The sequence below is a fragment of the Paroedura picta genome, chromosome 9, assembly GCF_049243985.1.
Source record: "Paroedura picta isolate Pp20150507F chromosome 9, Ppicta_v3.0, whole genome shotgun sequence".
In the NCBI taxonomy this organism is placed as follows: domain Eukaryota; kingdom Metazoa; phylum Chordata; class Lepidosauria; order Squamata; family Gekkonidae; genus Paroedura; species Paroedura picta.
In genome coordinates this window covers 82977208-83001650 of record NC_135377.1, presented here as the reverse complement: position 1 = coordinate 83001650, position 24443 = coordinate 82977208, and the positions used below count along the sequence as shown (strand labels likewise).

Sequence of the window (24443 nt, the reverse complement as noted above, 5' to 3'; positions counted from 1 at the left end):
TAGTGTTTCGGCTAGACAAACCTAGGTTAAGTCCCTTTCTGGGTACAGTAGGATTCACTTTATGGATGGACAGTAATCTTGTAATGTCTCAGTAAACACACACAGTATAATTTTGAAAGGGCAATAGTTGCTGGGTATGAATCGCAGGATGTATTTCTATGCATCTCTTTCCCCTCAAGTGACCTGTGCCCAGGCTTACCATCCTCCAGATGCGGCTGGAGATCTCTTGGAATTATAGCTGATGTATTTTTTAATTTAAAATATTCCATTTCTCTTGGAGAAAATGGCTGCTCAGGAAGGTGGATATTTGGGGGGTGGAGCCTGGGGAGGTAGGGTTGTGGGGTCCCCCTGGCCATCCATGGAGGGGGAGGTAGGTTTGGGAAACTCCTGGGGAGGACCTCAGTGGTGTACCGTACCATAAAGTCTGCCCTTCAAGGCATCCATTTTCTACAGAGGAACTGATCTCTGTAATCTGGAGATGAGCTGTAATTCTAGGGGATTCCTGGTGGCTGGTCCCGCAGGGTGTGTGTTGTGGGGAGAGGAAAGGGAAGGCAAATTAAAGCCACTTTGAGACTCCTTTGGGTAGAGAAAAGCAGCATCTAAGAACCAACTCTCCAGTAATATCAGGGCTCCCTCCGCCTCAACTCCCTCACAGGGTGTCTGTTGTAGGATGAGGAAAGGGAAGGTGAATTTAAGCCATTTTGAGATTCCTTCGGGTAGAGAAAAGCGGCATATAAGAACCAACTCTTCTTCTTCTTCAGTAATATCAGGGCTCTCTCAACTTCCCCTCACTCACAGGGTGCCTGTTGTGGGGAGAGGAAAGGGAAGGCGACTGTAAGCCGCTTTGAGACTCCTTTGGGTAGAGAAAAGCAGCATATAAGAACCAACTCTTCTATGTCTAAAATAAGGCAGGATTTCAGGAGGAACCTCAGTTTATACCCCTATAACACCATAGAGTACCATTTTATCCAGGGAACTGATTTCTGTAGACTGAAGATCACTTGTAATTCTGAGGAAGAAGAGGAGGAAGGTTTTATACCCTGCTTTTCTCTACCAGAAGGCATCTCAAAGTGGCCTACAATCTCCTTCCCTTCTTCTCCCCACAACAGACACTGAGTAAGGTAGGTAGGGGTTGAGAGAGCTCTGACAGAACTGCTCAGGCCTGTGACTAGCCCAAGGTAACCCAGCTAGCTGCATGTGGAGGAGTAGGGAATCAAGCCCAGATCTCCAGATTAAAAGTCACTGCTCTTAACCACTACACCAAGCTGGCTCTGCAGGCCGCACCTGGAGGCTGCCAGCCCTAAATCCAATCCTGAACAGTAATACTCCTTTAAATCAATTGAAGTGAGTCATCTTCAAAGGGTGTAGCCCTGTTTAAGCTTGTCCTGTAGTATTCCGGAATGGGTTCCCCCGGAGGAACCTGCTAAGCACTGCATCTTCTGGTCTGGACTTCAGCCTGGGTCTACTTCTGAAGTCCTGAGGAGACTCCAGGGTGTGGAGCGGACAAGTCCTGTTCAGGTACATTTGGTTGTTTGATTTCTGCCATTTCCTTACTTTCCTTTGAACTTCAGTCTCAGGTGTTTCCACTGCATTCCTTGAACTGGTAACATGGATGTAAAGAAAAAATAATATACTGTTTAGAAGGATCCTGTTATGTTATTATAAAGTGGCTTTTTAAAATAGGTGTTTCTGTACCACATTTCATGATCAAGTCTGATCTATTTAAAAAAATTAAGCTCTTTGGACACTAAATGTGAATGCTGTGAACCAGGGATGCCAGCCTCTGGGTGAGGACCTGGAGATTCCCAGTGTTACAACTCATCTCCAGACTACAGAGATCAGTTCCCCAGGAGGAAATGGCTGCCTTGGAAGGTGGACTTGATGGCATTGTGGCTTGCTGCGGTCCCTCCCTTCCCCAAACCACACCCTTCCTAAGTGACCATCCCCCAAATCTCCCAACATTTCCCAATCAAGACCTGGCAACCCTACTGTGAACACAATCCCCTTGAGGCTTGTGGTTGCTTATTTGGTTGCCCTTCCATCTCAGTACCTGCACACCAATCCTCAGGGCCATTCCACACCTCTAAAAATATAGCTTTAAGCAACCACAATTGCTTAGCACTATTAAAAAATGCACCCCCTGCCATTTCTCACCTCCTCGCTCTCTCGCTTTCTTCTCCCGCTTTCTGATGCTTCCAGGCACTCCGCACGGCTGATTAAAATGGCTGCGGAGAGGGACTCCCAATACAAGTGAGTCTCCTCTGCCTGTCAATCATGGCAGCCAGCCAATCAGCTTTTTTCTAGCTTTAAAGGGAAAGCGCTCTTAAAAAAAAATTCTCCATTGCTACGCCTATGCATATAATCATAGTGCATGGTTTAAAGCCAGCCTGTTTTGAAAGTTTGACACTTGAAGATGAACAGAAGTAATTTTTTTCCCAATTGGGGGTTGGGGGTTGAGAGGCATGCTTTGTGTGCCAACTGGTGAGTGGGATTTTTTTTGTTCTGCCTCTATGAACCAACGTGTGTTTGTTGCTCCAGGCAGCTTGTACAAAAAAAAAAAAAAGCTCCATTCCAGGGAGAAAGAGGTGGGCATGAGGGCTGGCGCTGGAGACAAAGATCGAACTACTTCTGGCCACTTTGGTTACGCACAGCCTTAATGGTTGCTTGTTGCTCTCTTCCCGCTCATGCAATATAGTTGGGGGAATCTGCTTTATGCAATTCCCCAACTACTGCTTTAAAATGGAGGATGTCGCTGCTGGTTTGCTGCTGGAATGCTGGATGCTGACAATGTCTTGTACAGCATCAAAAAAAGTGTCTGCAAGATGTAACCCTTTCATTACATTTTCTGAGTGCAGAATGGCCCTCAAATTCAACTGGGGTCTGCTAGAAGCTTTCAGAAAACCTGGAAATTGAACAGATCAACAGAATTGCTCATAACATATCCACAGCTCCTCAAATGTAACATGCAAAGAGGTCTGTAGTTAGAGAAAATTATAACTTGCATTCAATGGAGTGCAGAGGATATTATTGTCATTAGTCACCAAATAAAACTATTGATTCCTTGCATTATCCTCTCAAGTTCTAATTACATTCTTTCTCCCTCATTTCACTCTTAACAAAATAAAACCCAGCTCATGTTGGATCCTTGTTTTCATGCAAGAATGGGATCATTCTCTGCCTTCTTGCCTAGAAAGCCTTAAATTCAAGGGGTCTGAACCAAGTTGCTTAATTAAAGCCAAGCATAACCAAAATCCTTGATAAAAGTAGGTGCTTCGGTATTGATAGACACCACATGATGAGAGAGTAGACCTGCTTCCTGGAGGTGTGTGTTTTTCTAACCTATGGTCAGGCATTCTTCATTCGTTCCTGTCTCAATGGACGCAGCTTAGAATCCAGTGAGGAAGGATGATAATATAATGAGCCTCTTATTAAATAGCAGCAAAAAAGAAAGAGTTTTTTGTTAAAAAAAAAAATTAAGGGCAAAACATCCAGCTGAATGAGAGGTAGAAGACAAGAAACAGGAAGTTAGAGAGAGATGTCGTGTCTGTAAGCGAACCCTTTCATTAAGAGAAGGCGTTATGCAGATTTTTAGACCTTTTGGCCTTTTTTGGAAAGTAATTTATACCCACAATGCACTGGGATTCTGTTTTTTTGTTTATAATTGCGGGGATTGTGTCTTATGTATGCGGTGAAGGTACTAAACTTGCAAAGTCATTACAAATAAAGATTCCGGTTGGTAGCTGTGTTGGCCTGAAGCAATAAACTTAAGGCTTAAGTCCAGCAGCACTTTTAAGACCAACAAAGTTGTATTCAAGACAGAAGCTTTCGTGTGCACACGTATATCTAGAGAAGGGTGGATGAATACAAAAGCTTTGTTGGTCTTAAAGGTTTCCCAGGATTTAAACTTCATTCATACAAAAATGACATACTGAATTATTAGATTGGGAAGAACTAAGAAAAACGGGTTCCTCTTTTAATTTTGGTTTTGGGTATACCCCAGCTATTTGACATCTCTGGGATTGCCAGCTCTGGCTGGGAAATATTTGGAAATTTTGGTGGTAGAACATAAAAAGGTTGCGATGTCTAAAAATTATTATAATAACCTTATTAAATACATATTTTATTGCTCAGTGCTAAGGGTCAAATTAAAACTTTGCATTAAAATCTCAGTAGAGAATATGCAAGAATGCTCTGAGTAACACAAAATACGCCGCAGGTAACAAAATGACCTGACGCAGTTCGAGCCAAAGGAATTTTCTTCAGAAACCAGGAAGGTTGAATACAAGTCTACACTACATTGAGGTGCCAGTAAATATCCTGGGTCAGTATTGTGATCCACAGAATTCATGATCACCAGGTTGGTTTTTTTCCCAAAAAGATAACATGCTGTAAACCTTTCCTGGACTGAAGTAAAATCTCTCAGTGTGACTGTGTGCCTATCACAAGAAGATTTTGGGAGTGGAGCCCAAAGAGGGTGGACTTAGGGAGGGGAAAGGCATCATCAATGGGTTATAATGCCACAGAATCCATCTTCAAGTGGACTGATCTCTCTTGCCTGGAGATTAGTTGTCATCCCAGAAGATCTCCACCTGCCACCTGTATGTTCAAAGCAAGTAATAGGGCACTGGGAGACCAGGATGGTGTATCAAATATTACAGGATAATAAACAGACTTCTAAGGAGTCTTCAAACTTCTGATGGTTCTTTAATGTCTAGAATATTCAACAGATCCCAATGTGATTTGACACGTCTGGAACGCCTTAAGTTAGTAGCAGTTGTTATAACAGTCTCCCATTCTCCTGGTAGAATGAGCTCCCCAATGAGATCAAGGCCCTGACAGAACTTAAACAGAGCTTTTCCATCGGGCTTTTGGCAGGACGCCTCCTTGCAGCCTGGACCCCATCCCTGTCAGGCAGCTCTACTGCTCTGTGATCCCAAGTTCTGTTTGATGCTGGCTGTTAGGTCTGGTATGTTTGGTATGATAATTTTGGGTAAAATAATTTGACGTATTTTACTGGTTCTTATGTACACCACCCCAAGACGTCATAGTGAGAAGCAGTATGCAAACTGAATGGATGGATGGATGAATGATGACCCATCCAGGGCCAACCTAATGTGTTGGGGAGGGGGGTTGCACCCTAGGCCAATGTTCCCCAACCTGTGATTCTCAGTTTTTTCCTACAGTTCCTGACAACTTTTCATTCTCCCCCCCCCTTTCTTCCAGCTACTACTGTAAAGTTACTCTTACTGTTGAAAAGGGATGTGGAAGGCAAGAACCTGAGAACCTGAGAAGGAGGACACGGAAAGAAAGAGTGATGCAGAGGGCACAGGTGGCCATTAGAGAGCGCTGGTCTATAAACCACTTTCAGACATTTGGCAACTTATACTTGTGTTCCCTGCCCCACAGGCAGGGAAATGCTGGCCTAAGAAACCCTCCTCCTTCCCACTCCTGGCTTTTCCTTCTGGAGAGGGAGGAGGGTTCTGTTGGCTGGAGGTGTCCTAGATGACGGCTTCCAGCTTTTCTGAGAAAGGTGTCAGGCTACCAGCCACTATGTTCAGCCCAGTTTCTAATGACGTGCTGTTACCTTTTTAAAGGTATTTCAGCAAAGGTTGGTTCTATGTGTTTAGAGACCTAACTATGTTATGTCTAGCTTGTGTACCTGGGACAAAATATTACTTTCAGACTTTCTCGGCAGTGAAGATTAAGAGTTGCCTAGAGGGGCTAGATTCTGATCACTGTTCACATTGTGGACTAGAGTGCTAATCACAGGGAACAAAGGTGTCTGCTTTATTTTTAGATTTTTAATTAACTCTCTAATTAATTGTGGCCAAACTGTGGCTCTCCAGATTTCCGTGGACTACAGTTCCCATGAGCTGGCAGGGGCTCATGGGAATTGTAGTCCGTGGACATCTAGAAAGCGTGGTTTGTTTTCAGCAATCCCTCTCCAGCCTTCAGCATCTTTATGAACAGGCCAGGGGATTCCAGTCTTGGGTGGATTTAAGAGATAATTTTTTTCCATTTCTTGAGTCTGAGGAATCATAAAACAAGGAGATTAAACAAATCTCTTTGGTGTAAGTTCAGGCAAAGTATACCTATCAATGCCTTAATTAAAAAGATCATGGGAGCTTATGAAATCTAATCAGTTGTGGCTGAAACATTAGCTGGAAGTGAGAACAACAAGTTTCAACCAGCATTGCAGAAGAGCATGCGTGCTTTCCAGCATGCATGTGGAGTTTCACTGCAAATAAAAGTTCCCTTTCACTTTGCTGGTGGGACCAGGATAGGTGTGTACCTTTTCAAGTCACTGAACCTAATACTAATCTTGGATGGATGGAGAAAAGTGGGAAGGGAGGGTTGTTCAAAACATGCAAATATTTGACTTTTGCTTAATTTTTGAAAAGAAACTGGGATGAGAAATGCTGCATGCAAGAGGATCTGGAAGATAAAGGGTTAAGATAATTTTCTCACTAGGGTACACTTGGCAGTGGGCCCCACCCTCTCATTTATTAGATGTTGAGACCGCTTTGGCCAATACTTGCCTTCTGTTTCATCTTATATAGGATCCTCTTCTTCTCTCTCTTACCTATGCTTAGAGCTGTAGCAAGTTCACGCTTTCAAAATTAATTATTCATGATAAGTTAAGTGTACCAACATGAATATGTCATGTAAGATTTGTTTCTATTTTTGTAAGTAAAATTTATTTCTCTTGTTACCTTTGTCACTTCTTTGAACAGTATTTCTCCTTGACTGGGAAACGTGGATGATAGAGGCTCCAATGAAAAGCATTTCCATTTAACGCAATACGGAATAAATTTTGTTTTTATTTGGTATACTTCTATACTGCAGTGATCCCATGGGTCTGGATTCTCCGTTGGATTACAAGGTCCCTCTTGTTCTGCCTTGAACGGCTGTCAGTTTTTTGCTGCCTTTTTGAAAATGCTTATGTGTAGAAACACGGGTGGCATGCTTTCTACCACCTTTTGCCTGTGTACAGGACAAAGCAGCAGGACAGCAAGGAGAAGTCACGCAGAATTGGACAGGGTTTCTTCATAGCCCCAGATCTTGACTCTTTCCACACTGCAAGCCAGTGCCTGCAACTTTCTTTGTGTTTCCTATTCCATACCTTTTGGTCTGCTGTCCATGGTCCTGACCTTGGCTCCGGTAGGACATAACACCAACATGGTGTAGTGCAGGGGTAGTCAACCTGTGGTCCTCCAGATGTTCATGGACTGCAATTCCCATGAGCCCCTGCCAGCATTTTCTGGCAGGGGCTCATGGGAATTGTAATTCATGGACATCTGGAAGACCACAGGTTGATTATCCCCGGTGTAGTGGTTAAGAGTGGCAGACTTTCATCTGGAAAACCAGGTTTAATTCCCCAGTTTTCCTCCACATGCAGCCAGCTGGGTGACCTTGGGCCCATCCCAGTTCTCTCAGAGTTCCCTCAGCCCTACCTGCCTCAAAAGGTGCCTGTTGTGGGGGGAGATAGGGGTGGTGATCATAAGCCACTTTAAGACCCCTTAAACTAAAGAAAAGTGGTGTAAAAACTTTCTTCTTCCTGTCACATGGTTATTGTGGGGGCAAGGTTAAAGACAGTGTTTTCATAGCTGAGGAGAGATTTGAAAAGGAGGCATTGCAGCTCCTGTTTACACCAATCCAATTTTCATCCGTTTTTTAAAATAATTCGGTATAATTTTCTGAAGGAATGAATACATTTGACCAGTCTTTCCTAACACTGGTGTGCCTGGGGTCTGAAATGTCTGCAGTCTACCAGGTATTGTGTTTGATTTATTGTACAGGGTTCAATTTCGGAGGCAGTTCAAGTAACTGCACCCTGGAAGTACAAGTATTGGCTTTAGAATTACTTTCGAGTCAATCATATTGGTTCTTTTTTTTGGGGGGGGGGGCTAAGAATGTGGGTCCAGTATAGAACTGCTTCATGCATATTCCTTTTAATTCTCTCCCCCCCCCATATATATGTATGCGTATATGTCTTTGTCATTAATGGGTATTACAGAAATATTCATTTTTTCCTGTCCTTTACTCTGCTGATCATGCTGAAAGCCCAGGGAAATGAAGAAGGCATATTGATTTGGGATTTCGCTTGTGGATTAGCAGGGTTTACATCCAACCAGGCTTGACCTTAATCCAGAAAGGCAATAATGCCGAAGAACTCATGAAATGAATTGTGAGCAGTCCCATCCCTTCAGTGACTTCTCACGGAAGCGTAACGAACCATGTATGCTATTTCTGTTTTGCGAGCGAAGTTGGAATGCACGGGAGTCTCTTCTCCATTTGTCAGACCGTCTGCTGGGGAATATGTAATCAGCTCTATCACGGGAAGATCCTAGACCAGGGGTAGTCAAACTGCGGCCCTCCAGATGTCCGTGGACTACAATTCCCAGGAGCCCCCTGCCAGCGAATGCTGGCAGGGGCTCCTGGGAATTGTAGTCCACGGACATCTGGAGGGCCGCAGTTTGACTACCCCTGTCCTAGACGGCCTAGGACAGAATCAGAATCAGAATACCTTTATTGGCATAAAATTGCAAAGCATAAAATGAAAATTTTCAAACAGTTTCAGATGTAAAATCTATCGTGAAAGATTTTCATTTAAAATTGCCAGTAAAAACTTTGCTACTTTTATAATAGTTGCTCTGTCCCTCACATTTAATATCATTTTAATACAGTGTTTCTCATTAACACAGCTGAATGCTGGCAGGGGCTCCTGGGAATTGTAGTCCATGGACATCTGGAGGGCCGCAGTTTGACTACCCCTGTCCTAGACGGCTGCCTAGGACAGCCTCGCATGGCGGGAAAGGAACAGTGCTCTTCCTGAAATGCTGGGCCTTCCTGCGTCTGGGTTTAATTTTAGCACACACTTTTCAAAAAGACCAAGGGCGGAGGACAATTTTCACCACGGGGGAATTGCAGGCAGAAAATCTGTTTGAATACATCTGTGACCTCACACTAGTCTCTGGAGCAATTGTCCCAAGTTCTCCCCACAAGCTTCACGACAGTGTCAGGGGTTTGAACCCCCACTTCGGATCTAACCCCCTAACCACTGATACCACACTGGCCTTCACTATTAACGGCAGCTCATAAGAACCACAGTTAAAGCACTCACGATAAAAATATATATCCAGGATAGATTTCAATGGCAACGAGATAAAATCGCTAAAATAAGTGCCAGCCACATTCATAGCAGTATGGATAACACCAATATAAAACCCTATTAAAACCCATCATAAAGAGACACCATCTGAGGCACAATATTAAACAATTATACAGCCAGGAATGCCAACAGTGCTAAAAATGTTATAGTGGAGTAGGGGCTGTGTAAAGTGTATCTCTCTGTGTGTGAGAGAGAGAACAAATGATACCATGAATGGATTTCACTGGGCCTTCAATGTGAGTCTGTTGATTGCTGAGGGAGATAAGAAAAAGGGACCAACACCTCTCCAGGCAGTAAGAGAAGGTGATGAATTATTGATGTGGGGCATCTACTGGCGAGGTCCCTATAACAGAAATGATAACAGATTTGGCGTCCATTGTCCCACCTCAGGGAGTACTAATTCCTTAGTAAGTAAATCAGTAAGAAATCTTTTAAAGTTGACCCTTGTACCTTTACGGAGTGCAAAAACAGGGGCAAATAGATTATGTAGTGTTCTAGATCAGCGGTCCTCAACCTTTTTGCAGTTGAGGACTGCCTCCAGGGGTGAGGGAGAGCCGACGGCCCGGGCGCTGCGCACGCGCGTGCAAACGGACATGTGCAGTTGCCGCGCATGCGTGTTTGCACCAGCAGGGGCGCTAATGTGCATACACAGAGTTGCCGCGCATGCGTGTTTGCATATGCGTGTTTGCGTCTGCGGCCGTGCCTGCCTCTTCCCCCGCCTCTCATAGCTGTCAGGATCGGCCCCTCTGATCTCTGCCATGATTTGTTGACCAGAGAAGCTCCATGTTGTTTGATGTGTGTTGTTTGGAGAACCTTTTGTAACCCTTTTTACAACCCTGAACTATTTCACACTGCTTTGTGTATCCTTTCATGCTGTGACACTTTCTTGCAAATGTTGCTCTGTACTTTGTTATCTGAAAAGGAGGCTGCCGGTCCCCCAAGGTCAGCTGGGCCAGAGACCGTCTGGTAGGAAGCCCGGGATGGCACCTGTGAGAGGGTGGGAAACAGGGGGCATTTGGGCGGGAAGGATGCATTGATAACTGCTTGCTTGCCATGTATTGATTAGATTCGACTACAGACATCGGAGTGTTCAGATCTGCTTCCAGTAAAGCTTTCTATTAATCCAGAAGCCCAGTTGTGAGTCTGTCTGCCTTTGACAGTAGTGAGAAGCTAAGAGTACACCACGAAAAGAAAGGGACGGTTCAAAATTATTGTAACAGAAGAAGAAGAACCTATCCCGGGCTATATTCAACAATTTAACAATAAATACAAATAAACGTTTCTTATCTCTTCTTATATTTTTTCTTATATTTTTATGTGTATAAGCACAACCAGAACGGCCTCTAGATTACACCGTTTTCAATTTTGTTTTCCTCAGTGGTTGTCCTTCTTTAAGTTATATTATATATATGTGGCCTTTGGCTCTCTGGTTTGGGGAGGTCTGTTCAAAAGACTCATCCCCTGAGTCTTTTGAACAGACCTCCCCAAACCAGAGAGCCAAAGGCCACATATATATAATATAACTTAAAGAAGGACAACCACTGAGGAAAACAAAATTGAAAACGGTGTAATCTAGAGGCCGTTCTGGTTGTGCTTATACACATAAAAATATAAGAAAAAATATAAGAAGAGATAAGAAACGTTTATTTGTATTTATTGTTAAATTGTTGAATATAGCCCGGGATAGGTTCTTCTTCTTCTGTTACAGTAGTGAGAAGCTAGCCGGGCCACGAGCAAAGTGGCTGCTTTGGCGGTCGCTTCAGCGGCCACTTCGCTCACGGTCTGGCGAGCTTTTCGCTGCGGGGAGGGGGGGAGAGGTAGGCGCGGCTGCTGGCGGCCCGGTACCGAGGCCTTCGCGGCCCGGTACCAGGCTGAAGACCGGGGGTTGACGACCCCCGTTCTAGATGACAGAGACTGGGATCATCAGGACTGATTTGGCTGGCATATGTTCTTAAATGATTGTGCCATTTGTTATATCTGTCCGCAGTAGCAAAGTAGCATTTACAAAGTAGCATTTACAATACAACAACAGTCCTCTGCCTGAAAAGGTAAATAAACTGGGGAGGAGTTCAAACATCTCTTATGAGAACATGAAAGAAGCCATGTTGGATCAGGCCAGTGGTTTCCCAAGTGAAAAAGCTTGTTCTAATCCACATATGTGACCAGCGGCATCTCTACATAAAATAGAGGTTTTGCTCGCTCAGAATGAGTAGTCTGAAGTCTTACTCAACCTGGGTTTCATGAAATCCTGGGGTTTCTTGACAGCCTCAAAGGGTTTCCCAAATAAGTGGGAGCTAATTTTTTATGTTTTAAAATCTGTTAAACATTTATTGTGTTATATATGTCAACCTGCCCCCCCTATCAAATTGGCCAATGATGGGCCCAGAGGGGGTGGAAAGGGAAGGGGCCCCAGATGGGCGTGTCCACAGCAAATGCACCCCAACCCAATTCTGCATGTTTGTGCCACTTCTGAAGAATGTTTCAGGGGTTGCTCACCAGTAAAAGAGTTGAGAAAGACTGCATTAGACAATGCTAATTCCTGTACATGCTGAAAGCTTGTATATACAACAAGACTGATTTTGCCAACAATTAGTGTATCATGATAACGCACTGGGTGCAAAGGGTTTCAGCTATATAAAGTGCCATTCTCAGGGGCAGTCCAGTGATTCTGAGGTACCACCGCCACCCGTCATATATGGTCCCCCCAGCCAGGGCCAAGCAAGGGGTAGCCTCACCCTACGTGAAGGGTTCACGTGCTACCACAAGGTTGCTGCATGAGCCCCAGATGGGGAAGATACAGACAGTGGTAGGGAAGTATGTGGTTTGGGGGGGGGGGGGCAGGGAAGTATGTGGTTGCCTCTCCCAAATATGGCACTTGGGTCGGTTACCCCTGTTGTCCATTGGCTAGGACCTTCCCTGGTAATTCGATAGCCAAATATGCTGTTGTGACCATGTGACACAAATAAGGTGTTTCCTCTCCTCCCCCCCCCTTTCTCCCCTTATCTATACATTTTCCTGCAATCTCTGTGTTTTTTGGGGGGAGAAGACTTTCTTTTTCTTTGTGTCTTTGAAATTTCTGGTAATTTTCCATCTGCAGGATAATTGACCACCTGGCATAATTACATAATGCTGTAGTCGGCGAGCTGCCCTGCACAGCTGCATTGTGGTCATTTTCAGCGATGGAGAGTCACAGGATAAAAGTTCATGGTTGCTTTCAACCAGTCACATAATACCACTTAATAAGGGTTTCCTTAATTGGCTTGTTTTTGAGCTCATGGAAGCTGACCTTTCCGGCATCCTTTGGGGAAAGGTGACTTGTTTTTGCTTTCCTCCTGTAAGGATTCTGGGCCCCTTCAACGCAGATGGCTATACTCTTGTGAAAGAGCCCCAGCTCCTCCATGGATGGATGCATACCATGCACTTAGAATGAGGATTTCCCCCTCCTTTTCCACGCCAATTGTAGAGAGTCATTAATGTACTTTATAATAGGGAAGAAGATGCCATGAAAGATCACCTCACCGTAGGATGCCTGTAAAATGATATAAAAAGATCTTTTTCTCATGGGTAATTATTCAAAATGTCTTTCTGAGCTGTCACCGCTAAAAGGTCAAAACCAGAAACCACACAGGGATATCTGGCTTGCTGCAGTTATAAAGGAAGGGAAACAGTGACATTGCTCCTGTATGGGAAATGGGGGGCGATAGGATGTATTATTTACATGGGCATAATACAGCAGCATCATGAAGCCCTCTTCGGGCTCGACAGCCTTACTTTGATATGAAAGCCACAAATATGTAGTAGAGCGGGACAAAATTCAGCTCACAGAAATAGTGATTCTCTTTTGCTTCAAATTGGAGTTCAGCATGCGTTTTCGTAGCCTAAAAGTTTAAACAGGCAACATGCATCAGAAGTGAACCTCACTAGAGCTCCCACACAACATTATGTGTCGTGAATTTTATTTCTGCCTATCAAGACCCACACGGACATGAGTACCCACGAATGAATGAATGGAGTACCAAACTAACTATGAAGATCACGCCAGAGTAGGGTTGCCAGCTCTGGGTTAGGAAATACCTGGAGATTTTGGGGATGGAACCAGAGTGGGGTGAGATTTGGGGTAGGGAGGGAGTATAATGCTATGGAGTCCACTCTAACTAGGTCAGTGGAGGCATTGGTATGCATGTATGCACTGATTTTATTGAGGTTAGGAGTTCTGGGTTTTTAATTTTAATATATATTAGTACTTAATTTTAAAGTTATGTTCTACCCTACACAGGCTTGAATTCATTTGCCTTGTTTTGACCTTTTTCGGGTTCTTGGGTCAGCATATTTTCTCCTTTGTTTTGTCCACCCTATCTTGGCGAGGGCCGGGCAATCTTCGTTAGTCAAGGGGTTAGGCTGGTTAATTCTGATAATGAGTTGAGACTCATTCCACGCACTTTGGATAATGCACTTGCAGTGTACTTGAGAAGCCAGTTTTCCTGTTTCGCACAGGAAAATAAAGCTTCAAAAGAACATTGAACGTGCATGATCCAACGTGTGCGGGAGGGGTCTCCGTCGTGTTAACTTGTTATGCAGCCCCCTGAGCAATTGGTGCCCGTTTCTTAATCCTCTGTCTGGAGCATGATAGACCAACAGCACCTCATCTTTTCTGGATTAAGCTTCAGCAAATTGACTCTTATCCAAGTCATGACGTTCATCCCCCAAATGCAAAAATAAGGGGTTTTCCTAATTTCCAGATAACTTGGGGGGGGGGGGAGAGAGAGAGAGAGAGAGAGAGAGAGAGAGAGAGAGAGTTAAGAAAATGCTATGGATATCAACTGGAAGTATAACTCTCAAGTATAACTTTTGAATAGCTTAGTGTCGTAGTTACAAGCAGTGGCTTCTAATCTGGCAGCCGGATTTGAACTGAGTTTGTGCACTTTGGTGCCCTTCGGCTGCTTCGGCGGCCTTTCAAGCCCGAGGCGGCTGGCCGAAGCACACAAGTCTCTTTTGAATCCCCATTCCGCCATGTGCAGCCAGCTGGGTGACCTTGGGCTAGTCACAGTCCTGTTAGAGATGTTCTCGCAGAGCAGTTTCTCTCAGAGCTCCCTCTCAGCCCCACCTATCTCACAGGGTCTCTATTGTGGGGAGAGGAAGAGAAGATTATTGTAAGCCTCCTTTGGGTAGAGAAAAGCAGGGTATATAAAATAACAACTCTTCTTCACAATCTTGAGAACAATACTTTTGCAAGATTCTAAAAAGCCCACTGAGATATATATTAATATTTATATTATATGTTAAAAACCGTTAATATGCATCACAGGGCAAGTAGTGTTTCCTTTGAACATGCTAATTTGTATTTGCTTTAAAAAAAGTGAAGCATCCAGAGGTTCTAGCAAACTGCCTTCTCTATTTCCGTATGGGAAGCTGAACAGGTCAGTGGTTTCATAGGAGGGTGTCCTATTTGGGAAAGTAAACAAAATTACCATGTTAACGTATTTGCTGACTGCCTCCATTCTGCAATCTGTTTACTTTTGAAACTGCTGGAGTGACTGCTTTCCATGAAAGGCGAGGGTGGTCAGCAATGTTTGTGGGGCGGGTGGAAAAATCAACCCTGCCGTTCCTCATAAAACGAACCGTCTCCAGCTTCTGACCAGATAGCCGTATGCAATTATGCGTCCCAAGCACTGCGTTTGTTAATACGCACTAAAAACGCGCACAGATGCTTTTCGTGAAAATGTGTTGCCTGAGGCATGAAGTGCCAAAAATGAAGCCCTTCTAAGGCCTGTGGATTTTGGGATAATCGTGTCCTTTGCTTACCCCAGGTGAAATTTGCTTGCCCCGGGCGACTTAAAAAGCGGTGACGATCACAAAGTCCGATGAGGGTAGATTTCACAATCAGATCTCGGACTCTCCCCCGTTTAACTATTCCTTGGATCAAAATGCAGCCAGTGGTAGATCCAGTGATCCCTGAACTGGGGGACAGGGAGGATTCTTCAAAATCCTGTAGTTGTTGTGTTTTCTGTGCCAGTTTACAGAGATTCTATGAGAAGCACATTGCCATGTTGCAACATAAAGACAAGAAAATATAGCAGGAAGAAATCAGTTAAAATCTTTGTACCGTATATACTCGTATGTAAGCCAACCCGCATATAAGCCAAGGTACTTAATTTTACCACAAAATCTGGGCAAACTTATTGACTCGGGTGGGAAATGCAGCAGGCTACTGGTAAATTTACAGGGTGGCCTAAGCACTTAATCCATGCTCAATCATCACATGCTCTCCCATCCAGCCTCCCCCCCCCCAACAAATACAGAAAAGTCAAGAGAATGAATAGCTGCTGGTTTTTGTACCCCGCTTTTCACTAACCAAAGGAGTCTCAAAGTGACTTACAATTGCCTTCCCTTCCTCTCTTGATGCCAGATACCCTGAGAGAGCACTGACAGAACTGCTCTGTGAGAGAACCAAACAAGCCAGCAAACCAGAGCAGAACAATAGTACCCAAAATTGGCAACCTACTACAAGTACAACAGCTACCAAACTGGGGGCTACATTGCCCCCCAGAACGAAACACTGAATTAAAGAACTGTAAAACTGAAAGCTGAAAGAACTGTAATAATCAACTTTTAAAAGAAACACAACACCAAGAAGAAAAGGCAAACAATGCTGCCCCTCAGATAAAAGAAGAAACACTGAAGAAACAGTAAATCTCAAAGCACCCCCAAAACCCACCCCACCCACAGAAACCAAACGAATAGCTTGGAAGAATTGATCAGGAAAAGAAGGGGGGGAAATATCAGAATCCCTCAGTCAAACCATTGATGCCCTAGAAGCTGCCAGAGTAGGCTCAGCTTTCAAGATATTTGCAGAAGGCAATAGTTAGCTAGGAGCAATTAGCTCACTTGCAAGAGCTTAGTTTTTAAGATCTTTGCAGAAGGCAAAGGTTAACTAGCTCACTTGCAAAGAGCTCAGGTTGCAGATGCAATACTGCAATTGGCTGGCTGGGGACAAGCTTTTAATCAATTACTCGCATATAAGCCAAGGAGGTCTTTTAAGTGTTAAAAACTGTGTTGGAAAACTCAGCTTATATGCAAGTATATACCGTATCTGTGGGAAAGCATATGCTATTCTCATTTATTTAATTTTTTCTACGTTGTTAAATTTTAGAGATCTGGCACATGGGGCTAGTTTTGAAGGAGCTCGTTGGTTGCATTTCATCAGGATCTCTATTGCCAGAAGAACCCTCCTCCCCATGATGACAGGAGACCACAGCATTGGGTGGGTTTAGTGGTTTATTTATATAATTAATCATGCTGATCTGTGTCATGTCATTATGCAAATTGGTACAATTTCATTCATAACGCTAATGTATTTAACTGAGGGGGCAGTGCTAGGAAATCTGGTAATGCCGCCTTTGTTGGGCAGACGCACCCTGACTCTTCTCGTGGCCTGTGTCTTCCAGTGGCCTTGCTTCTCATTGCTGTCATGCCATCTCCCATTTTACCCTGGAGCTCTGCCCTTAAGGTTTGATCTACTCTTCTTCCCCTGCTTGTTTATTTGATCCTTGAGCCCTGTTGCTACTTTCAGGAATTCCTTTGAAGCTCCCCCTTATCTGTCATTCTTGGAAGTGTGAAGTTTCCTAGCTTCAGCTGGATTTATGTTGGGGAATACAGACTTTTGGTCTCTGGTTTTATGTTCTCAGTCAGATCAAAGGCGAATGTATGGGAACTGTATTTTCCTGCATTTTTCTTACTTCACCCCGCCTAGATATTAGCTCTGATCCCCCTTTGTTCCCTGTCTTTGCCAGTTCCTCTGCTCTGTGTATCTCCTGACAATGCTTGCTCTGCTGTTATTCTCCCAATAAAAACTGCTACTTTTGATTACATGGAGTCGTTGTGGCTTTGTCTTACAAGGAGATTTATCTGCGGGCTGCCTTCCTAGGAGTCATGACAATTGCCTGCACACAATGTGCCAAGAGGTGCTTAACACCATCCACTTCCCCTGATGTACCATATGTCTACTACCAGGATTAGAAAGATATTGCTCAGCACAGAGAGCATTTCTTCCCTGCCACACATTGACATACAGCCAGTGATGCACTGTTCCAGACACACCCTCCATCACTGCTGATAACTCAAGGTACTGATCATCCCGACCTATCATAAGAACACCAGGAGAGCCTTGCTGGATCAGACCAGTGGTCCATCTAGTCCAGGGGTAGTCAAACTGCGGCCCTCCAGATGTCCATGGACTACAATTCCCAGGAGCCCCTGCCAGCAGGGGCTCCTGGGTATTGTAGTCCATGGACATCTGGAGGGCCACAGTTTGACTACCCCTGATCTAGTCCAACGTCCTATCTCACACAGAGGCCAACCGGTTCCTCTGGAGGGCCAACAACAGGGCATGGAGGCCAAGAACATCAGAAGAGCCCTGCTGGATCAGATCAGTGGTCCATCTAGTCCGGCATCCTGTCTCTCACAGTGGCCAACCAGGTCCTTTCGAGGTTTCAACAACTGGGGATAGAGGCCCAACAGTGTGTCATAACATAGGTAATGGAGTTGTGTGATATGTGGACACTCCCAAAATCACCCTATGCAATGAGCAATTAATTTTGGCCATTGTGTGCTCAATCTGGACAGGCTTCTGGGCTCTCCTCCAAATCCTTCTCTGCAGAAAATAATGGCCCTGGCTGACTTTTTAAAAACCCTTTTTAGATCCTTAAGTATCTTTCGTTTCTGGCCCATACCAGTCATCGAGTGACTTTCAGAGTAAACATAGAGGGATGTATGCCCTCCCTCAAGACCTGCTGGAGGAAGGGTAGAAGCCGGTTCCACAACATACCCTGAAGGCCCTGCCGGTGGGTGCTGGCCTGTTCCGGTTGATTATTACAAAGCTCTGAAGAATTTCATACTTACAAATTGTCTCTTAGTTTTGGCTACTAGGTAAAAATGCATTTGTTGCTATTATAAATAAAAATGGAGTGGGAGAGTGTTGAGATCATAAATGAGTAAGATTTCTTACAGCACAAGTAAATACCTTATCCTTGCAGTTACTGTGTTGATTCATGACGAACTTCTCTCTACCAGAGATGCCCTCCTCATCACATGGAATCCTAAGAGTATATATAGGAAGACTGCCTCATTGAGCAGGGGGTTCGACTAGATGGCCTGTATGGCCCCTTCCCACTCTATGATTCTATGATTCTATGATTCCACACATAATACCAATCCCATTTGGAATAAGAGAATCATTGCCTAACCCTCCACGGAAGTGAAGAAGCAAAACTGAGGACATGAAATATCACAAGAAATAGATATCATTGGAAAACCTGTGAAAATTTAGTTAAGCTGTGATTTAAGCTTGTGAAAATTTAGTTAAGCTGTGATTTTAAAAGTGATTTGTTTGCGTGTGTGTGTTGCAAAATCTGTAAAGTACATTTTTCAAGTATTTTAGTAACGTGTTCAAGGCAGGGGGACAGGACGTGATGGCCATTTGTCTTCCGGCATCATCAGGTAGTCATCATAAACTTATGTTTGATGGACTCTATTGTAGTTTTAGGTGGTCCCCGAGACAATAGAAGCATGCTTAAAAACTGACTATTTTTTCAAAGTCTTCAGCATATGCAAAGCCGGCTTGCTGGGAGGGCGATCAAAAAAAAATCCAATAAATAAATTAATATGATTTCAGCAGCTTAGCTGCTCAGTTGCATACCCCTTCCCTGTGTAATCGACACACCTAGCCAAGCATGTGCATAGTTCTTGCCCATGTATACAAATGACTGCATTGGCCACAGAGGACAAATGCAACAGTTGATCAGCAGTATTTCCCCTGCCATGGCATGTGGCGGATTGTCTCTGGGAACACCCTCGGGAGGGAGGGAGGGAGGGAAGGAAGCCGTCGTCAGATCTCGGAAGCTAAGCAGGGTCGGCACTTGGCCAAGGAATACTCTGCAGAGACAAAAACCAGCAAACCACCTCTGCTTCTCACTTGCCCTGAAGACCCCTTGCTGGTATTGCCATACGTTGGCTGTGACTTGACAGCACTTTTTACACACACACACACACACACACACACTACCTTCAAGCACTGAACTGAGCACGTGCTTTGTTTTAACTGTAGGTGTTTTAGTTCTTGCAGTAGGGAGGTTACATGTCAGATGGATGGATGGATGGATGGATGGATGGATGGATGGATGAGGACAGCCTGCCCCAATGAGTTGCCCTGGTGTAGAAGTGGGGAGGGGGTAGGAGAAGTATAGGCTGTACCCAGTGAGTTGTTACAGCTGCCTGCAGCTTTTCCAGGTCCTGGGGGGAGGAGGAGGCCATCTACAAAGTTCTTCCACCCCACCCCCAATCTAGCGCCCGTTGTATTCCTGAATGCAACAGGCTTGGCCTCTAGTATATATATATTTGTGCTTCAAAACAAGTTACATTGCAAAATGTTATGTATCTTTCTAGTTCTATCTTCCCTTTTTCTTTATTGTAAATGAATGTCCCATCCAGCTTCCAAATCTAGGGGTCGTGGTTAAGAGTGGCAGCTTCTAATCTGGCGAGCTGGGTTTGATTCCCCGTTCCTCCTCCTCATGCAACCAGCTGGGTGACCTTGGGCTTGTTACAGCCCTGATAGTGCTGTTCTCACAGAGCAGTCTCTCTCAGAGCTCTCTCAGCCCCACCTACCTCACTGGGTGGTCTGCTGTGGGGAGAGGAAGGGAAAGTGATTGTAAAAAGCAGGGTACAAAAACCAATTCTTCTCACCTAATTTTCAAATTACTTTTCTAAACTTGTTTGTCTTTCATCATGGGCTAAACATTATTTGATTGCTTTATTTACTTTGTCCTTTTTTTCATCATTCTCCCCTCCTCAATTTTATCCTCATTACAACCCTGTGAAGTGGGCTAGGCCGAGAATCACAGGCCAGCGTCATGGTTATGAGCAAGCGACTCTAATCTGGAGAGCCAGGTTTGATTCCCCCTTCCTCTTCCACATGCAGCCAGTTGGGTGATGGTTCTCTAACAGTTGTTTTTGCAGAGCAGTTCTCTCAGGGCTCTCTCAGCCCCACATACCTCACAGGGTATCTGTTAAGGGGAGAGGAAAGGAAATTGATTGGAAGCCGCTTTGAGATTCCTTCAGCAGTGAAAAGTGGGGTATAAAAACTGCCTCTGCTTCTTTTCTCTTCCATGATGAGATCTGAACTTGGGTCTCCTGGATCCAACATTCTGATCACTATTCCATGGCTGGTCAAGGTTTTGTGTTTTTCAGGCACTAGAATCATAGAACCATAGAGTTGGAAGGGGCCTCCAGGGTCATCTAGTCCAACCCTGTGCAGAATGCAGGAAATTCATAACTACCTGCCCACCCACAGTGACACCAATTCCATGTACAGTTGATGCCCCCCCTCCCAATGAAAAACACAATCCCTGTTCAGTCTGGTCTGGAGGAAATTCACATTCTGACCCCAAAATAACTATCAGCATTTCCTTGGGTGTGCAAGAAAGAGCCAAGCTCAGACACAGTCCCTTCTGCCCACCTAGTCACAATCTGCCTAAGTTCATAGAATCAGCCTCTTTGTCAGATGGCCATCCAGCGTCTGCTTAAAAATGTCCAAAGATGGAGAACCTACCACCTCCCGAGGAAGCCTGTTCCACTGAGAAACCGCTCTGACTGTCAGGAACTTCTTCTGGAGGTTTAGACTGAATTCCACTGGTTCTGGTCCATCTTTCCGGGGCAAGAGAGAACAACTCTGCTCCATCCTCTGTATGTCAGCCTTTTAAATACTTGAAGATGGTTACCAGATCACCTCTCAGTCTTCTCCTCTCCAGGCTAAACAGACCAAGCTCCCCCAACCTTTCCTCATACATCTTGGTCTCCAAACCCCTCACCATTTTCGTTGCCCTCCTCTGGACTCACCATAGTTCAACGAAAACTATAGCTTTATTTTAGTAATTAGCTAGTTTGCAGGCTGCTGCAAAAACAGATTTCTTTCCCCCCCTCCCCCAAGAAATTCGCGAGTCACAACAGGTTTCTCAAGGTCTTTTTGTGAAGTGGTGACAAACTTGAGATGTGATCACACGCTTCCATTATTTCACATGCCTGTGTGCGAGAGACCTTTCCCAGGGGACCTTTCTTCTTCCTTCCTCTTGATGAAATCCAAATGTGTGTGACTGGAGACAGGTTGTTGTCTGCAACAGGACCGGGTGCATTCTGCGAGCCACCTTCCTTCAAACTCCGTCTTCCCCCTCACTTTTCCTTGGCGCATATCCTGTCTGTTTGCTTCTTACACAAAGTTTTGTACTTTGCCATCCGCAGTCGTATACGGGCAAAATAGCTGAAATGCACATGGAGCATGGGCTTGCCAAGTGCCCACCCATTCCTAGCTCTGCCCTTGGCTGCCTGCGCTAGATCAACCCTGCAGTGGAAGAAAACTTGGGAGGGATGGAGTGCTCTAGGACAGTGGTCCCCAACCTGCGGTCTGCGGCCCGGTGCCGGGCCGCGAAGGCCAGGGCGCCGGGCTGCGGTTCCCTCTCCCCCCCCCCCCCCGACAGTAAAAAACTTCCCCGGGCTGCAAGCTTGCGGCCCGGGAAGCTTCTTATTGCGGGAGGGGGGGAGAAGAAGAAGAAGAAGAAGAGTTGGTTCTTATATGCCGCTTTTCCCTACCCGAAGGAGGCTGAAAGTGGCTTCCAGTTGCCTTCCCTTTCCTCTCCCCACAACAGACACCCTGTGGGGTGGGTGAGGCTGAGAGAGCACTGATATCACTGCCCGGTCAGAACAGTTTTATCGCGCACATGCGTGATGCACAGCCGAAATCGTGCATGTGCGGCACAAAATCTCGCATGCGCGCTGCGCGGGCAGGGCATTTGCCCCACCGGACCCCAGCCGGAAAAAGGTTTGGGACCACTGCTCTAGGAACTTGCCCTGTCCTCTGGTCTTTACCATAGAGATTGGGGGGATTCCAAGAATGATGCAGGGCTGTGGAGTTACTTGCAGGGTATTCCCTGGAAATGACATTGTGAAGGTTTTTGTGTTTTTCAGGCACTAGAATCGTAGAACCATAGATGTGGAAGAGACCTTCAGGGTCATCTAGTCCAACCTCTGCAGGAGGTTGGAAATTCACAGCTACCGGCCCACCCACAGTCACCCCAATTCCATGCCCAAATAATGCCCTCGGGAAAAACATCCAGAATCCCTGTCCAGTCCGGTCTGGAAGAAATTCACGTCCCGATCCCAAAGTGGTGATGGGCATTTCCCTGGGAATGCAAGAAAGGGCCACAAGAGCCAAGCACCAACAGACTCCCTTGTGCCCACCACTCACCATTTGCCTGAGTTCAAAGAATCAGTATGATTTTACTTTGGGGGCAGAAACTACCTTGGGAATTGGATGGGGGCAAGTGTGCAGTCCTGTTGATTCTTCTTTCTCGTTTTCAATACTATCAATCATAGATTGTTCTGGAGTGACTCATAGGATGCTGCCGGATTTTGATGGCTTGGTTTACTCCTGAACTGTTGGCTAAAGATGGGGATGCTGAAAATTAATCCCAATAAGATGGTTGTGTGGTTAGCTGGTGCTTTGGCTGATATGGTGATGGTGCTACAGTGGGGCTCCTATGGCAGCTCTCTTTCCCCACTGCCCCTCAGTGGGATGGCAGGTAGGGTTGCCAGCTTTGGGCTGGGAGATACCTGGAGATTTTGGGGATGCAGTTGAGAGTGGGCAGGAATTGGGGCAGGGAAGCACTTCAGTGGCATATAATGCTATGGAGTCTACCTTCCAAAGTTGCCATTTTCTCCAGGGGAACTGATCTCTTTAGTCAGGAGATGAGCTATAATTCCAGGGGATCCCTAGATCCTACCTAGAGGTTGGCATCCATGCTGGCAGGGAGCAAATGGAGGGAGGAAATGCTGATGACATGGCAGTGTCTTGACTGGCATGACCTGGAAGTGACATCATCGGAGTGGGCCAAAGTTCCAACCTTCACTCCAAAATCGATGGTTAAACCATAGGCCGGCTCCCTCTGTTGCAGCCTGCTTTGGAAAGAGGTTGGGTCTCTCTTAAGACTTAGGTAGACAGAGATAAACCTTGCATCCTTCATTGCTTCTAGATGTTCAGATGTTGTCAGTGGCTAGGTGTGCCTCTTTCTTGCTTAAGCGGATAACGCCTCGTCTGGAAACAAACAACTTTGCCAGTCAGATGCTCTAGTAACATCCAGAATAGGTTATTGCAATGCAGTGCAATTGGCGTTACCCTCGTAGGACGTTTGAAAAATGAGGTGGCTTAGTTATCGAGCTCACCAACAGGGCATATAAACCTACTATCGTTTCCACCTGCCCTTTTTTCCAGCTTCGGTTCAAATGTTGGTTTTGGGTTGGAAAGTCCTGAACTGTCTGAAGTCCCCTATGTTGAATGAAATAAGAGTTACTTCTTTGTAGCTGTCTTCAGTGGTTCTAGATGAGTGAATTCTTAGTTAACCTACTTTGTGGCATTGGTCACCCAATTTGGAAAGACCCTTTCCAAGGGTTCCTGATGCAATACCTCTTCACCCATGACATAACTGAGCCAGGGACCTCTCAGATCAGCACATGAAGCCGTCTAATTTTTACTTATTTTATTTATTTGTATTTATATACCGCCCTCCCCTGAGGCTCAGGGCGGTTTACATGAAACTTAAAAACAGAACCTAGAACTCAGTTATCATAACAGCTTTCATAAAACAATAAACTGTAACACAGGCGCAAAGTATAACAATGCAAACAAGTCCAGGGCAGAACACATGGGTGGACTTTTTAGGAGAGAAGAAGCAGGGTCCCTGTAGATCAGGGGTAGTCAACCTGTGGTCCTCCAGATGTTCATGGACTACAATTCCCATGAGCCCCTGCCAGCAAACGCTGGCAGGGGCTCATGGGATTTGTAGTCCATGAACATCTGGAGGACCACAGGTTGACTACCCCTGCTGTAGCTGTTGCTGGTCACTCGGTCTCACTCTCAACCATATGCCTGGTGGAAGAGTTCCCTTTGCAGACCCTGCAGAACTGTTTCAGCTCTGTCAGGGCCCTGATTTCCTCCGGGAGCTCATTCCACCAGGTGGGGACCAGGACCGAGAGTCCGACAACTGCTCCATGGAGCTCAGAACTGTTTGCTCCGAGTGAACACAGCTCTTCAGTAAAGATATTAAAGTTTATGGGAAACAAACAGAAAAATGGGGGAGGGGGTAGGTTTCCCCCCTCTAGGCCTTTTTTAAAAGTAGGTAGGTTTCCACCACCACCACCACAATATTAAAATCTGCCCCTTTGTGGCCAT

General features: G+C 45.2%; 1 protein-coding gene across 3 annotated transcripts in view; it reads left to right on the top strand.

Moving 5' to 3' along the window:
• Positions 1–24443, top strand: part of CDH20 (cadherin 20) — a 204499-nt gene that overhangs the window by 85060 nt on the left and 94996 nt on the right. Inside the window, exon 1 of one of the 3 annotated variants that reach the window (XM_077353432.1) lies at positions 16344–16433. The exons of the other annotated variants lie outside the window; for them this stretch is intronic. The gene's annotated coding sequence lies outside the window, so the exon portion shown is untranslated. Of the gene's footprint in view, positions 1–16343; positions 16434–24443 lie in introns of those variants that run through there. 3 annotated transcript variants of the gene reach the window in all.